Source organism: Wasmannia auropunctata, unplaced genomic scaffold (assembly GCF_000956235.1).
Source record: "Wasmannia auropunctata unplaced genomic scaffold, wasmannia.A_1.0 LD336062.1, whole genome shotgun sequence".
Lineage (NCBI taxonomy): Eukaryota > Metazoa > Arthropoda > Insecta > Hymenoptera > Formicidae > Wasmannia > Wasmannia auropunctata.
This window is the reverse complement of record NW_012026828.1, coordinates 134,843-148,414: the sequence shown is the minus strand read 5'-3', so window position 1 is coordinate 148,414 and position 13,572 is coordinate 134,843. Positions and strand designations below refer to the sequence as shown.

At 38.6% G+C, this 13,572-nt stretch overlaps 2 protein-coding genes across 5 annotated transcripts in view; both read right to left on the bottom strand.

The window, feature by feature from the left end:
* The window catches only part of LOC105450368 (probable nuclear hormone receptor HR3), a 104,342-nt gene that overhangs the window by 33,331 nt on the left and 57,439 nt on the right, over nucleotides 1–13,572 (bottom strand). The gene's annotated exons all lie outside the window — the stretch shown is intronic.
* The window catches only part of LOC105450367 (putative uncharacterized protein DDB_G0274855), a 39,791-nt gene continuing 38,713 nt past the window's right edge, over nucleotides 12,495–13,572 (bottom strand). Inside the window, exons 4-6 of one of the 4 annotated variants that reach the window (XM_011690161.1) lie at nucleotides 13,351–13,556; nucleotides 13,119–13,267; nucleotides 12,495–12,996 (exon numbers count right to left, since the gene is read on the bottom strand). The gene's annotated coding sequence lies outside the window, so the exon portion shown is untranslated. The remainder of the gene's footprint in view (nucleotides 12,997–13,118; nucleotides 13,268–13,350; nucleotides 13,557–13,572) is intronic. The other 3 variants (XM_011690160.1, XM_011690162.1, XM_011690163.1) reach the window with 3 other exon arrangements.

The window sequence follows — 13,572 nt, the reverse complement described above, 5'->3', positions numbered from 1 at the left end:
CGGCCAGAAGCTCGTCAACAGCCGGGTTTACGGAGATGACCGGTTTCCAAAGAGTTATGCAACTCTCTCGACTTTGCGCCACTTTGCGGAGGAGATGCAACCAGCAAAGGACGGGCCGTGACGCGACGGGCCTTGTACACACAGAATAACACAGCTGCTCTCTCGCGCTCTCTCGAAGGGGTTGCGCACAGCCGCGGACAAGAATGACCGTTACAGTTTCCTTAAGAGAGACACCCAGATGTGGTAATACTTGCGACACACACCGACGGCCACCGCCGGGCCAGAGCCGGCCGATCGAACAGACGACCCGCTGCCAAGATCGTCCGGCATCCGAAACGATTTTCGGATTTGGGCCGGGCGGGACGCGAATAGCTTATGCTTCGCGTAGCATATAACGAATGACGCTTCTAAATGGCATCGCGCGCTTATGAACGCGTTTGCATGCGCGTTTCACGTTGTCTATTTTCGCGCGGCGTTCAGTTTCCTAGTGTGGACGATCAATCAAATATATCGGTGAAAGATACACTTTGAATTCAGAATAAAGAGTTCTGGAGTTTGAAAAGAGTCGAAAGAGTTGATAAAGACTTCTATATCGTATACGTTTATTTTTTTTAAATATTCTTCGCCTGTGATCTTCATTTTTTCTCTATACTGTGTTCCGGAATCACGAAACAATGACGGTTCTTGCAGCGAAGCGTCATTAAATATCCGACAGAGTCTTAAGGGTTGCCGATCAAAGTATGAATAAGATTTTTCGCGTAATCGCAACAGCGATCGCACAGATCTCGCCGCATCCCGATGCACAGGCGACGAGATGGCTGCGCTAGATCATGCCATCATCTGCGGAACGTCGACCTTTACTTTTTGGCATTTCGCTCTCGCGTGTTAGGACTTCGATTATATCGGCCGCTCGTATATGCCGAAGCAAACTCCAACGCGACAGAGACCTTATTCCTCGTGGATTGTCGGTTATGTAAACCTTTGTTCACATAAATCCCGCATTCCGTTATTGGATTTATATGTATAGGTACGATCACAGGGATATTTGAAGTCCTCTATGCGAGAGATGACACAGTTGTATTAGATGGACGTGTCGTGAGAGATGAGATGATGTTATTTTATTAAAAGGAAAAAATTTACGGGAAATTAACCGAAAGATGATTACAAAAATGTGAAAGAGTTTAACAAGGCAGAATAAAGACATTGCGGCACAGACCTGTAAATAGAACGATAAATTTAGATTGCCTTGTATATAATAAATGTGCGCGAGTTATAGATAATTTGCAAAAGAGAGATCGGATAGAAAAACTCCGATACTAGCAAGAAACGTACAAAATAAAAAAGAATAAAAAAAAACAGGCGAGACTAATCAGAGACACGAATCCAGTAGGAGTTTGCTATACTATTAACAATAAGTATCTCGTTTACGTCGCCCATTGACAACAACTCGGCTCGCGGTTTTAAACGACCGCCGCTTCGAGACGGCGGCGCATATCGACGCGATATAGTCTTCCATTATCCACTTCGTGCAACGAGGAAGACATATTTCATAAGATCACCGACACAGCCTTGCTTGCACCTATTGTTCTTTATTCCTGCGCGCTCTCATCGTCGTTATTGCGATAGCCGCACTCGTCACGAGACGTAGGTACCTATATATAAAATTCAAGTCTCCATCGCGAGCAAGATATAATGACAACATCGATTGAATCGATTTGTGCAGAATGAGATTGCAATTTCGAGATTGGACGAGAAGACTTGACGTAAGATGAGTAAGGGTGTAATATTATATCTTCAAATAGAATTATCTTTAAAAATAATAAGGTAACCGGACCCCAATATGCCCCCATTAAGTTTGCGAATTTTTCTAATTTTTTACTGAGTCCAAAATAAAAAATTAGCGGTCACATTCTAAAGAAGGAACATTTCTAAACATTAATAAAAAATATCAAACATTTTCAAGTATTTATATAGGTGCAGTAAAGATTTGTTTAAAAAGTGATATTGCGGGTATATTGGGTACATGTGTATCCAATATGACCGTCATATATGTTCTCTTTTTTCAATAATAAAATGTTAAAAATATGGGAAATAAAGTGAGATAACATCATTTTTATAAGTTTATAAATTTATTGCACTTATATATTGCTACATAATTAAAAGAAAAAATCTATTTTTCTCATGATATTTTGTTAACTAAAAAACAATTAAATATTTTACTTTTTATTCTCTTTCTAGTAAGTTTTAAATTGAAAATTATAATTGAGATTATCAAATCTGAGGTTATATTACTGTTAGTTGGTGTTCGCTGAGAAATGGATAGTCAGGACTCAAGCTGGCCATATTGGTTCTACTATATAAAGAGTTACACTGTGTTACTTTTCTTTGATTATAAATAAAACGTTGTGACAAAAACATAAACTAAATATAGTGTCGTAAAATATGAATACAGAATTACAATAACATAAACTATAGAAATTGATAATCATGTTTTGGTAATCATACAAAGCAATTACATGCCTACGAAATTTATACATCGCGACCACGTTTTTATTTTCTTGTATTGGCACGAACAGAATAAATTAGATGATCTATTAAATGACGCAATCGAGTCACACGGATCACTTGCACGCCCTACTATTGTTATCTATTAAATTTTTGTAATTACTTACAAAACAGCCGGTTGGCCAATTTGCGTATAGGGCCATATTGGGTCCGGTTACCTTATTCTCCAATTTTTTATAAGCATTATATATTTGTTAAAATACTGTTGGTACAAAAAAGAAATATCTTCTTGGGAATACTTTTTTTCGATAATAAATAAATCTCATCCAAATAAGTTATCCATGCGGGATTCTTTTTCCGTCATCCATTACGTTGTTTGTATGAGATCCATAGCTCTCCATCGCAGTAATAAAAGAATCGCGTTCGTCTTTGTTATCTATCAAAAGTTATATTAAATATCCTGAACCATTAATCGCCATTAAGCAACTTCTATTGGTAATCAACCATTGTCTGCCCAAATGACAGACTTTTCCACTCGAAAACGTTTTTAGCACCGAGGTACTTAAGTGAAGAAATAATAAAAACTGTCGTGAGTTCAGGCTTCGATAAATTTCGGTTTATATACAATTAATTCGTTAGAAGTGATGTATTTATGCAAGAAAAAAAACGAAGACACAAGCTACTCTTCAGGTGACGTTTCTCACGTTAATGACAATTGGGTTTTGCTGTACGCAATTGTAACACAATGCTTTTTTTTTTGCCGTTGCGTTGTATTTCTCGACGTTCATTAGAAGCGACGAAGAAAGACGGTATACGGTAATCACGGCGGCGATCATTGGCGGGAATCGAGCCGTGACGATTCAATGTCGATGAAATCTCACTTCGATTGCAGATCAGAAACAATGACACGCGCCTTCGCAATCGCGAATCAATCGTCGAACTCTCATTTTGAATTCGCGAGGAACTCGAGTGAAGAGAACATCAGCGATCTGCCCCGACCGACCCCTTTGCATCGCTTAATATACTTCCAATGCATTTTTTTTCGACCGTGTCGTTACACGCTACGCGCCCGAGGAGGGATGGGAAACGTTTTTATGGAGCATCAGACATGGTACTGCCGACGACGAAAGGGAAAACCGGCCGCGAAATCGATACCTGACGATTGCCGGATATAAGTGCGGAAAAGTGTTGCAACGGGGTGGGCAAGCGCGAACGGGGGTAGGAGAAAAGAGCGCAGGCCGGGGGAGGAGGGGAGGGTTAGAGGGGGGAAAGGGGGGGGGGTGGACACGGGTCGCGTCAACGGACGAAGGAGCGCGGCGCGCCCCCCCGCGCGCGCGCGAAAAGTCAACGTTTTTCCGGCGGTCAATACGAGGAGAACCGAGCGGCGACCGGGTGTCGGAAGGTTAGTAACTTGGTCAACGGTGAACGACCGGGAGTCTGCATCGCGCATGCGCCGTTACGCCGCTGACCCAGATGCGCGCAACGTGATTGCCGCTCGGCCGTTCCCGTCGATCCTCGGCGACCCTCGGGGTCCCCTCGCGCGGTCGCCCCACGGCTGACCCACATCGCCGTCACTACTGGCTGGCGGCACAGGCGGGCACTCGCCGCGTGGACAGCATCGGTCGGTGTACGCGTGCTCGCTCTTTTGAGCTTCGTGTCGCGCGCGATCTTCTCCTTCGCCGGCTTGCTTCTTTTTTTTTTCTTTCTCCCGCAGCGCGTTAACCCTTTTGGTTAACGGGGAAAGAGCGTATATAGACTCCGTCATCCCGGTGGAGTCTGTGATAAAAAATCTTGATATTATCAGCACTAGCTTGTACGTTATATAGAAATATAGCCAATCGTATGTCTTTGTATAATAACGTGACACCCGCTGTCTATCAGATTCTATCACTTGTTAAAATATTAATGTTATTGCCACATTGGCTGCTTGTAACTATACTTTGCATTCTGATTTTAGAAAGGATAGCAGCACAAAAATACACATGATTAAATAAATGCACAAAATTCCGTTTATATGAAAGGAGTGTTTTGCAGTGTTTTGCATATAATTATAGTTATATGTAGTATTTAATAAATTAATCCGATTTCAGAAAATGCACGTGTTAATTCGATAAATATTCGAAATTCGAATATTACATTTACGTGGCTATATATATTACGTTATCACGTTATATAATATGACAGTACCAGTGTGCAGTATTTTGAACACAATATGCTTTGTTTAGCAAATATTTATTGGGCGAATACACTGTTTAAATTAATTTATTGCCTTTTATTTTTTTGTAAAAATTTCCATTTTTAACTTTTATGTGAATTATTATCTCTACAAACAGAATTAGGGACGATTTCGTTTGATCTTTTCATTCTCTTTTCGCAGTTGACAATAAAGTTGAAATTCTCTACAGGTAATTTTATTTTAAATATAATATGATAGCTAAGATTTTCGAGCTCTTGTCCAGAAATTATTAATGTATGTGTGTATGTAAACTTACTAATCTTATATTTTTAATTAAAGTAAAATTAAAAATGACAAAGTATCTTTTTGCATTATGTATAAAAAGTACAATGACATGTATTGGCATTCCAACATGTAAATATAATTCCCGAAGTTACATAATAAGCCCATAGATTTTTCTTGTCGTTTCACGCCGGATTCTGCGCCCCCCCTCCCCCTTCGCGTTCTGCACCGTGGAGTTCTCCAAGGCCCGCCGTCTGCGCGACTTCATGGAGAACCGTTCTGCGACTTCGATTGGACCGCCGAACGCGTGAAAAGCCTTTTTGCGCTCTACCCTTCTATAACGATGCCTTCTATATGTGTCAAGGACTTGAATGTAATCTTCTTACATGTCGCCGCATCTTCAGGTTTATTCGAGCGAAAGGATAACTTTCTGTTATTTTTATTTATCAATCATTGTATTTTGGTTGCACAAAATTGTATCGATTTAATGAACCTGAGATGTTGACGCATACGAGGTGCCTCGAGACTATGTAATGGTCACGGAGTGACCATTCCTTACCAAATTCGGAGAGATTGTTTTTTTTTAAAATAGTGTTTTAGAGTACCATTTTTATTAAATTCTTTCTCTTTTCATAATTTTAATTTTTTCAATATTTGAATATTATGATGGCTGAACAAAACATAAATTAATGTATATTTTTTTTTCAACATAAAATTTATGAATGTACATGAAATATAATAAATAAGAAAAAGGTGGGAAAAATAATGGTTTATTAATTCAATTTAAACAAATTTTTTTCTATAACCAATTTTAAATGCACATTTTATATATCTATAACACATGCAATTAAGTTTTGATCAATACATTTATCGATTTACTGTAAGTATGACGATAAAATTTAAGTACAAAAACTTGATAGAATATCTATATGTATATAAAAAGTTAGATTATATAACTACATATATAAAGGTGTCAGAATATTCTATTATAGAATATACCAAATGTTAAAGACTAAAAGAGTGGTTATGGTCTGCAAATTTTTTGTTATCTTTTTATGCAACTCCGAAGTCGCTTTCGTTTGCACAATAACATGAGCAATCAATACGCGAGTTATGCGCGGTGAAATTTAGAAAGCACGCTCGCTTGCGACGTGCTTGCGGTCCAAGTGCACTTAATATTGGGCACACAATCGGGATATTTAAATACATATTACGTGAGCATGTGAGCAGGTGAATTACCGCATCGAAGAACTGTTCGTTCTATTGCCATACGCAAATCAGATTATAGTCGAGTGAATGAGTACTCATGCGCAATTTGACTTCGTTACGAAGACATTGAATTAACAAAAATTGCTCCCTCTTTTACCAAAAAAAAAGATGATAATTATTTCGACGTTGAAATCGACCGAGGGAAAACTATCTTTAGGATACCTCCTGGTGTTGTTTTCACGTGGACAATAATCTCTAATGAATCAACGCGATTGAAACGAAAATAGAAAGACAACTCTTCTTTTATTTGAGTGAAACACAAACGATTTTTCGAACAATATTGTTTTTTTATAATGTTTACTATAATTTTTATTTGTGTCATCATATTGTTCGTAAAACAAAAAACTTAATTGATACGAGACGTGTATTACATAAGATAGGGGAATACGTTATAACTACACGCAAATATAGAATCTTAAAAAATCTGAGATAACAAATTTAAAGCAGTGGACTGACAGAAATATGTCTTGTATTTTGTAAGACACGCCATCATTTTGTGATTGTATCATCCCACAATCGAGGGAACAACTGAAGTAACAAGAACGATCATCCTAAATTTGCTCCGACGACGAGTCGGAGAAGACGCTCGTCCGTGAGGATTGCGCAATACGAGGAGAGCGCGTTTCGCGCTTCCGTCCCCTCGGAATACGCTTTTTCTTTTTTACACCGAGTCGGATTATGGTTTCTTACTCCACTCCGTGTCGCAACGCGCGGCCGTCGCATCGTCGTCGCAGCCTCGAGAAAACGCGACTTTCGGTTCTGCGAGGAGCGCGCGTTCGCGGAACAGTCCACGGTGATTTCGCATTCGTACCGTGATCCCGTGCGCAATAACGAGGTACGAGCGCCGTCGGTTGTGTCGGTAATAGTTGGCAGCGAGCGCTATGGCATACGTATGGGATTTTATTAAGCACGCGATATTCCGGTATTTTCAATGAACCGTCTCGAGTTCGCGGGAGAAGGTCGTGGTCTAGAAATGCGATATTTAAATGAAAGAGAGAGAGAGAGAGAGAGAGAGAGAGAGAGAGAGAGAGAGATGAGGAGGGAAGGGATATTCAAACACAAAGCTTTCATTTTTTCTGAGTCCAATATCCGAAATATAGATAGGTATGTATTTTTTTTTTTTTAGTAACATTCTATGTCAATTCCGATCCACTGTAAATTTCAATGTAACATCCTATCTCGTTGAATTTTAAATTTTTAACATTGATATAAAAAATAGAGGTGTGCGAATAGTTTGAATTCGAATCGAAATGAATCGAATCACAGTGGATGCGATTCGAGTTCGTTTACAAATCTATCAGATTCGAAATCGAATAGTTCAAGAATTTCGAATCAACAATGTTTCGATTTCGAATCGATCGCCTATTTTATTTGCTTCATTTATATCGCCCGCGCGATCAATTATTCTTATCTATAATAAATAAATATTTTTATATTATAAATATTTTTTATATGTATGTAATGTATCCATGTAGATTAATACAGAAAACGTTCGAAAGCATTCGAACTATTCGTGTATACACATATTATTAATTACATACTTTCTAGTTCAAAATGTCACATAAGATCATAATTCTTTGTAATAAGATGTAAATCGAAAACAGATCTTCAGTTTGTTTAAATCATTGCGTAAAATAATGTAATTCATACATTTTGATATTTATTACGTTTAAATTAACATGTAATATAAATCTGGGAAAATTTGATTCAGATTCGATTCGTATTCGAATTAAAGAGATTCGATTCGACCATGCAAATGCTTGATTCGCACACCTCTAATAAAAAAAAAAAAACAGAATCAATAAAAGATTTTGTCAAAAAATATTTTTCTTTCCTTCCTCGACGCATAAATGCTGTTTATGCATTCCACGATTCCCTAGAACCCACTCTATTAGTGTAGACTATTAGATAGATTGTGTGTTTAATTTTGTCGCAGAAAGAAGATAATAAATATCAGGCTTGTCCCGATAAACTCGGGAATTGCTAATGGATCGTCGCCTTCGCCGCGTCGCGCCGCGCGAACGAAGACTCCGTGGCGCGCGGGTGAAATGCATGATTGAATATTACGTGGCGGCAATGCAACGCGTCGCCTACGTCGCTTCTCACGTACCTACATACCTGCATCCACCTACGCGCGCCGCTCGTAAACTCTCGCGTTTTACGTCAAGCCGGCACCGTCGTCGTCCGTCGATCGTCGGGGAATCCGGCACGCGTGAAAAACTTCCGGAGCGAACGCGTTCCTCCAGGCTTATTCGATCTGTTAATAACCCGGAGCTAGATTGGAATGTCCAATATACGTATTTCTTCATTTATGTACTACATTTTTCGCACGATTTTCTCCCTTATCGGAAATTCCTCGTAAGTGCATCGAAGGCGGAGGAGAGGAGAATCTTTTGTTCAATGAAATTGCAACGCGTAAAGTCAAATTTTGGAACGCGGTCAATGATGATGAATAATACAATTGAAGTATGAAGTATCATTCATACATAACTTACATTCGATTTATGTTATATATATGCATTTATTTTTGTCGGATTTCCAAAAATTTAATTTATCTCATCATTTTATATATTCAAGCACAACAGATCATTATAACGTTAAAATGAATCATGACTGATTAAAAAGTGATTCTTAATGATCATTTCGGAGCCATTTTAACGCCATTTTGTGCCATGATTACTTTTTTTGTTCTTGAATGTACAGTTTATGTTTGGAAAAATTAGAACTTGTGCGCGCCGAAGGGACAGGACGTCTAATAATACGATTCGTTCGTTATCGAAGGATCGTTGTGGTTATACGCGTGTGTAACTGCCGGCGCGGCTTAACGACAGGACCATACGTTACATGTAAACACGTGGGTGTGCGTGTGTAATCGACGTTGTAATTGGTCGATCGCGCGAACGTTTCTGGCAGCGATTCGACGCATTGCGCCGAACGATCGCTTTTCTCGTTAGGGTAATTGCAGACGTAATGACTGATATTACGTGTGATACAAATGAGCAAACTCACCGGTACAGATTTAGAACATTTAATTTGCCAGAAGCTGGCAATTTTTACAACGCGGTTCTCAAAATAACAGTGTTATTGATAGACAATTGGTAAACAGGACATTCTGTAAATGTTTGAATCAAATTTGCGTGAAAGCTGTACAGATGCAGTTGACGAAGTTTTTTTAGATAGTATCTTATTATGAAGATAAATCAATGAACAACATTTTGTGAGAGCATAAAAGGAAATAATTAATGATATGTATATGTCACACATTTGTAGTTGGAATAAAATGGAAAATAGATATCGAAAATGGAAATTTAGTATCTTCATTTATGTAATCTTTTATGAATACAGATATCGAGGTTCTGCGAATAGAGACTATATCTCGGGGTAAAGATTTCACAGTGTTTCGGTATATGCAACACGAATATTCCATACGTTAATCCGAGCTGTCATGAGAAGACAATGACACGATAAATGTGAAAATGTCGAGGGTAAGTTCACTCGAAAATGGTACATCGCCCTTCCCGCAGAAATGCAAACCTGTGCGCGAAGCCGATCGAAACGGGCGATCGATAAGATGTACGCGAATAAACGTACTTTAATATTGGTAGACGCCCTCGTTACCCGTAGAATGTAGGTTAACCACGAAGTTAAAAGCAGAGTGCGGTATTTTATATTCCGAAGAGCGGCGCTAACTTTTTAATATTATACCCTAGAATGTAGCTGGATAGAACTGGCGTGTTACACGATGTTCATTTCTGTTTAATAACATGACAGCGATTCCCATTTTTCTTAATAAGACGTTTAATAACATCATCAAAAATGCATGCAAGTGCGTTTTTTTATTTACATTATGATATAATAAGTAAAATAAAAAAATAACATCTTCCTCGAGAATCTTCTTTTTATCAATATTGATTCCTCCGTCGCAACATAAATGTTGATTCAAGATTAATCCAAAATTAAAAATAAGCAAATACGCAATTTAAAATCTAATAAACGTTCAATAACCGTGGTAACCATTGGAAGTGGAAGTGACTCGCATTCGTTAGATCTATCTAACCAGCGATATGGATCAAATTCAGTAATTTAGTTACAAGAAAGGATTGACCTGCCCGAAAAAGGGCCGACATTTTTTAATTATTATAGAAGTTATATAAAGATGTTGTTTTTTTTTATTGTGGAATGAAAAATGAATCTAACAATATATTATAGATAACGAATGGAAAGTGGAAAAACATTGAATTGTCTAGCACTGTTCAAGAAGAAATTTTTTATGGAAAACGATAATTTACTATAGCAGTAGTAAATACCCAGTATACACAGGCATTGAAACTGCTGTTTTTCTAATAATTTCAATTATCTCAGTGGAGAATAGAAATATTTTCTATAGAGAGAAAATAATAATGCACTGAAAAATAGAATCTAGCTATGTACAGACAGATATAGAATTAGTATCGCAGATATTATTACAAAGACCTTTTTGCGTGAAAAAAATATTTTTAAAATGACATTTAGATAATAGAGAAATATTAGGACGATGATATGCGAGCGATATAAGTATATTCTGAGAAGCCTAATTCTGAATTTATAAATATTTGAAAAATATCACACATAATAATTTATTTTGTCCGTTAAAGTCTACTAAAGTCTATAAAAAAAATCGCGAGAAAGCGTGTCAGTCCTGACTTAACGGATTAATATACAATTGCAGCCCATATTCTTATAAAAACAATTTTTTTCTAATAGTCGTATCATAGATGAACCAAAATGCATTTTTGTAAAGTATAAAACACAAGCGCATGTCTAAAGTATTTTGTGTGTATAACGATTTAATTCATATTTCTTCCAAATTCAAGATCAATTGTGTAAAATTACAGATTCGCAGAAGAGCGATCTTGCGCGCATCGAAACACGAAACCTGGCGCTATATGCAAGAACACCGGCGTCGCGACGCATCGCAGTTTCCATTATCAGCTCCTCCCTCCTCCCCCGCTCCTCGCTCCTACGTGGTGCGACGCACCTTTTTGGCAACCGGCTTCACTGACGCGGGCGCGGGTCGTCGGCGACTCCGTTTTTGCATCGGGCGGCTTTATACGAACACACGGAGAGGAGAGACCGAAAGTCGGAGGAAAGTCGATGACGGCGATGACGATGCGTGTGCGAGCGTGTGAGGCCAGCGTGCGCGAGTCAGCGTGTGAGGGAAGAGACAGGCGGAAAGTGGGACGGGGGACGACGACGACGACGACGACGACGATGACGACGATGACGACGACGACGACGACGACGACGACGAGCGTGCGCGCGCGGGCGCGCGCGCGAGTGCGCGAAGCGGCGAGGCGGCGGGCAGGGGTACATACAGCGTGCAGAGCGAGGGGAGCCGCAGCGTGCGCGCATCGGCGCGCACTGCACAGTGCATGCACCTCCGAGAGGTGTGGGTGAGACGCGCGTGTGTGTTAGCGCGAGCGTGTAACTGGGTCGCGGGTTCGACAACTTCAGCCAAGGCTGCTCGTGCAGTGGTTCTCGATCCTCTTCTCCTCGCGACAGCGTTCGATCTTGTATCGAACCGCGCCGCCGCCGCCGCCGCCGCCGCCGGCCGCGCCGGCGGTAACACGGCGAGAGCCGCGATATTATTGTTACTGCGCCGTATTGTTTTCTTTATTGCTATTGTTTCCGCGCCGTCTCATTTAAAGTTGCACCGAATATAATGCAAAATATACTTTGTATAGAAATAAGTTCACGGTAATTGTATGTTACTTGTTATTAGTCGTATACAAATAGGGTATAGATACGCATATGTGCTGTAAGATATGACACTTGCGAGTGTAATTTAATATAACGGAGTATGCGTTATGTGGAATACAAAAGACGGTGCCGTTATGTTATATAAAATGTAAAATATAAATCTGTTATAAATAAAATATAAATTGTGAGACTGATGCGAAATAGGACAGGATATATTTACAATGTGAGCGTTATGTAATTTTAATGAGCAGAGGCTTTACGTTGAATGAAATATGTTATTTTCGATATATTTTGATATATGATAATTTCGAGATAACAATTAATACAATTCTATATACATTAACTCTAAATATTAGATACTTATTTATTTAAAGCGAAAAACATGTAAACAATGGCAAACGGTATTAAAAAAAAAATATTTTTTACTCCAAAACAAGTTTTTCTAAATCTTTTTTCAATTACATTTAATACTGCGAGTGATGATTCGATATTTCTATATATTACAGTTGTGTGTGCAGGTGTATTATAATAACAATTACAATATAATATATATTTAAACATTTTAATTTTAGAAGACAATATTTATGATAGTTTGATTTTAAAGAACGAAGAGTTGGTCATTCAAATTTTTCGTTTTTTCAATCGCGCGTTTCAATTCGACGACTCCCGCTAGATTATGGGATATTCTTGCGTGTAGCCTGAAGGCAAAAATGGCAGGTGTCATTGCGGGATTGCGATGGAATTATGCGACAGGTATTACGCTATACCACGTATTCTCCGCTTAGTAGCTGTCTCTATTCGACGTCTATCAGACAGATGGGAAATTACTTTTCTATTAACCTTTTCTCTCTCTCTCTCTCTCTCTCTCTCTGCGATAGCTTTTTGTTTTAAGATACGCGTCCTTTTAATCTTTATGTAAGTACAACAGCGAAATTAAAAGGTCGCAAAATAATTCCAATAAATTTTTCATAAAAACGATCTTATTACGGGAAGAAGTGTCTTCGACTTCCTGCCGGCCATAGCTACTGGAAGAACGAGGATATATCAATTACTAAAGATTTGAGAACAACCGGTGCTATTCTATAATTTACAAGCAGAAGGCAGGAAATGTTGAACATATACATATATAGGATATTCGTTCTTTCACCTCAGAGTTATAGAACGGCATCGGCCGTTCTCGTTTCACAGTATTGATCTAATGTTGGGTATTAAAAAGCTGTGACACACACGATCGAAAATTCCGAAGCGTATTGTTATTTCAACTGATCGAGCTTTATACATAGTCGCAGGCTTCTCCTTTAAAGCGGCGACATCGGCATATCAAATTATCGTAATTAAGATATTGTAATTAAGAAAATGTTTATCATTCTTTCTCTCACCTGTTTCTGATTCTCACCTATGATTCACAGGTGATTCACATCAAGTGTGAGCTTTTTGAGTCCTCGCACCAAAAATTAAATCATGCACACATCCCGTACTATTTTAATGGAATTATTGCTTCTGGTAGTATTGTGTTCTGATAGATTTGTATTATGACATTGGACATATCAAAGTGACGTAATAACCCTCGAGAATGGACCTTTACCTTTGGAAAAAGACCA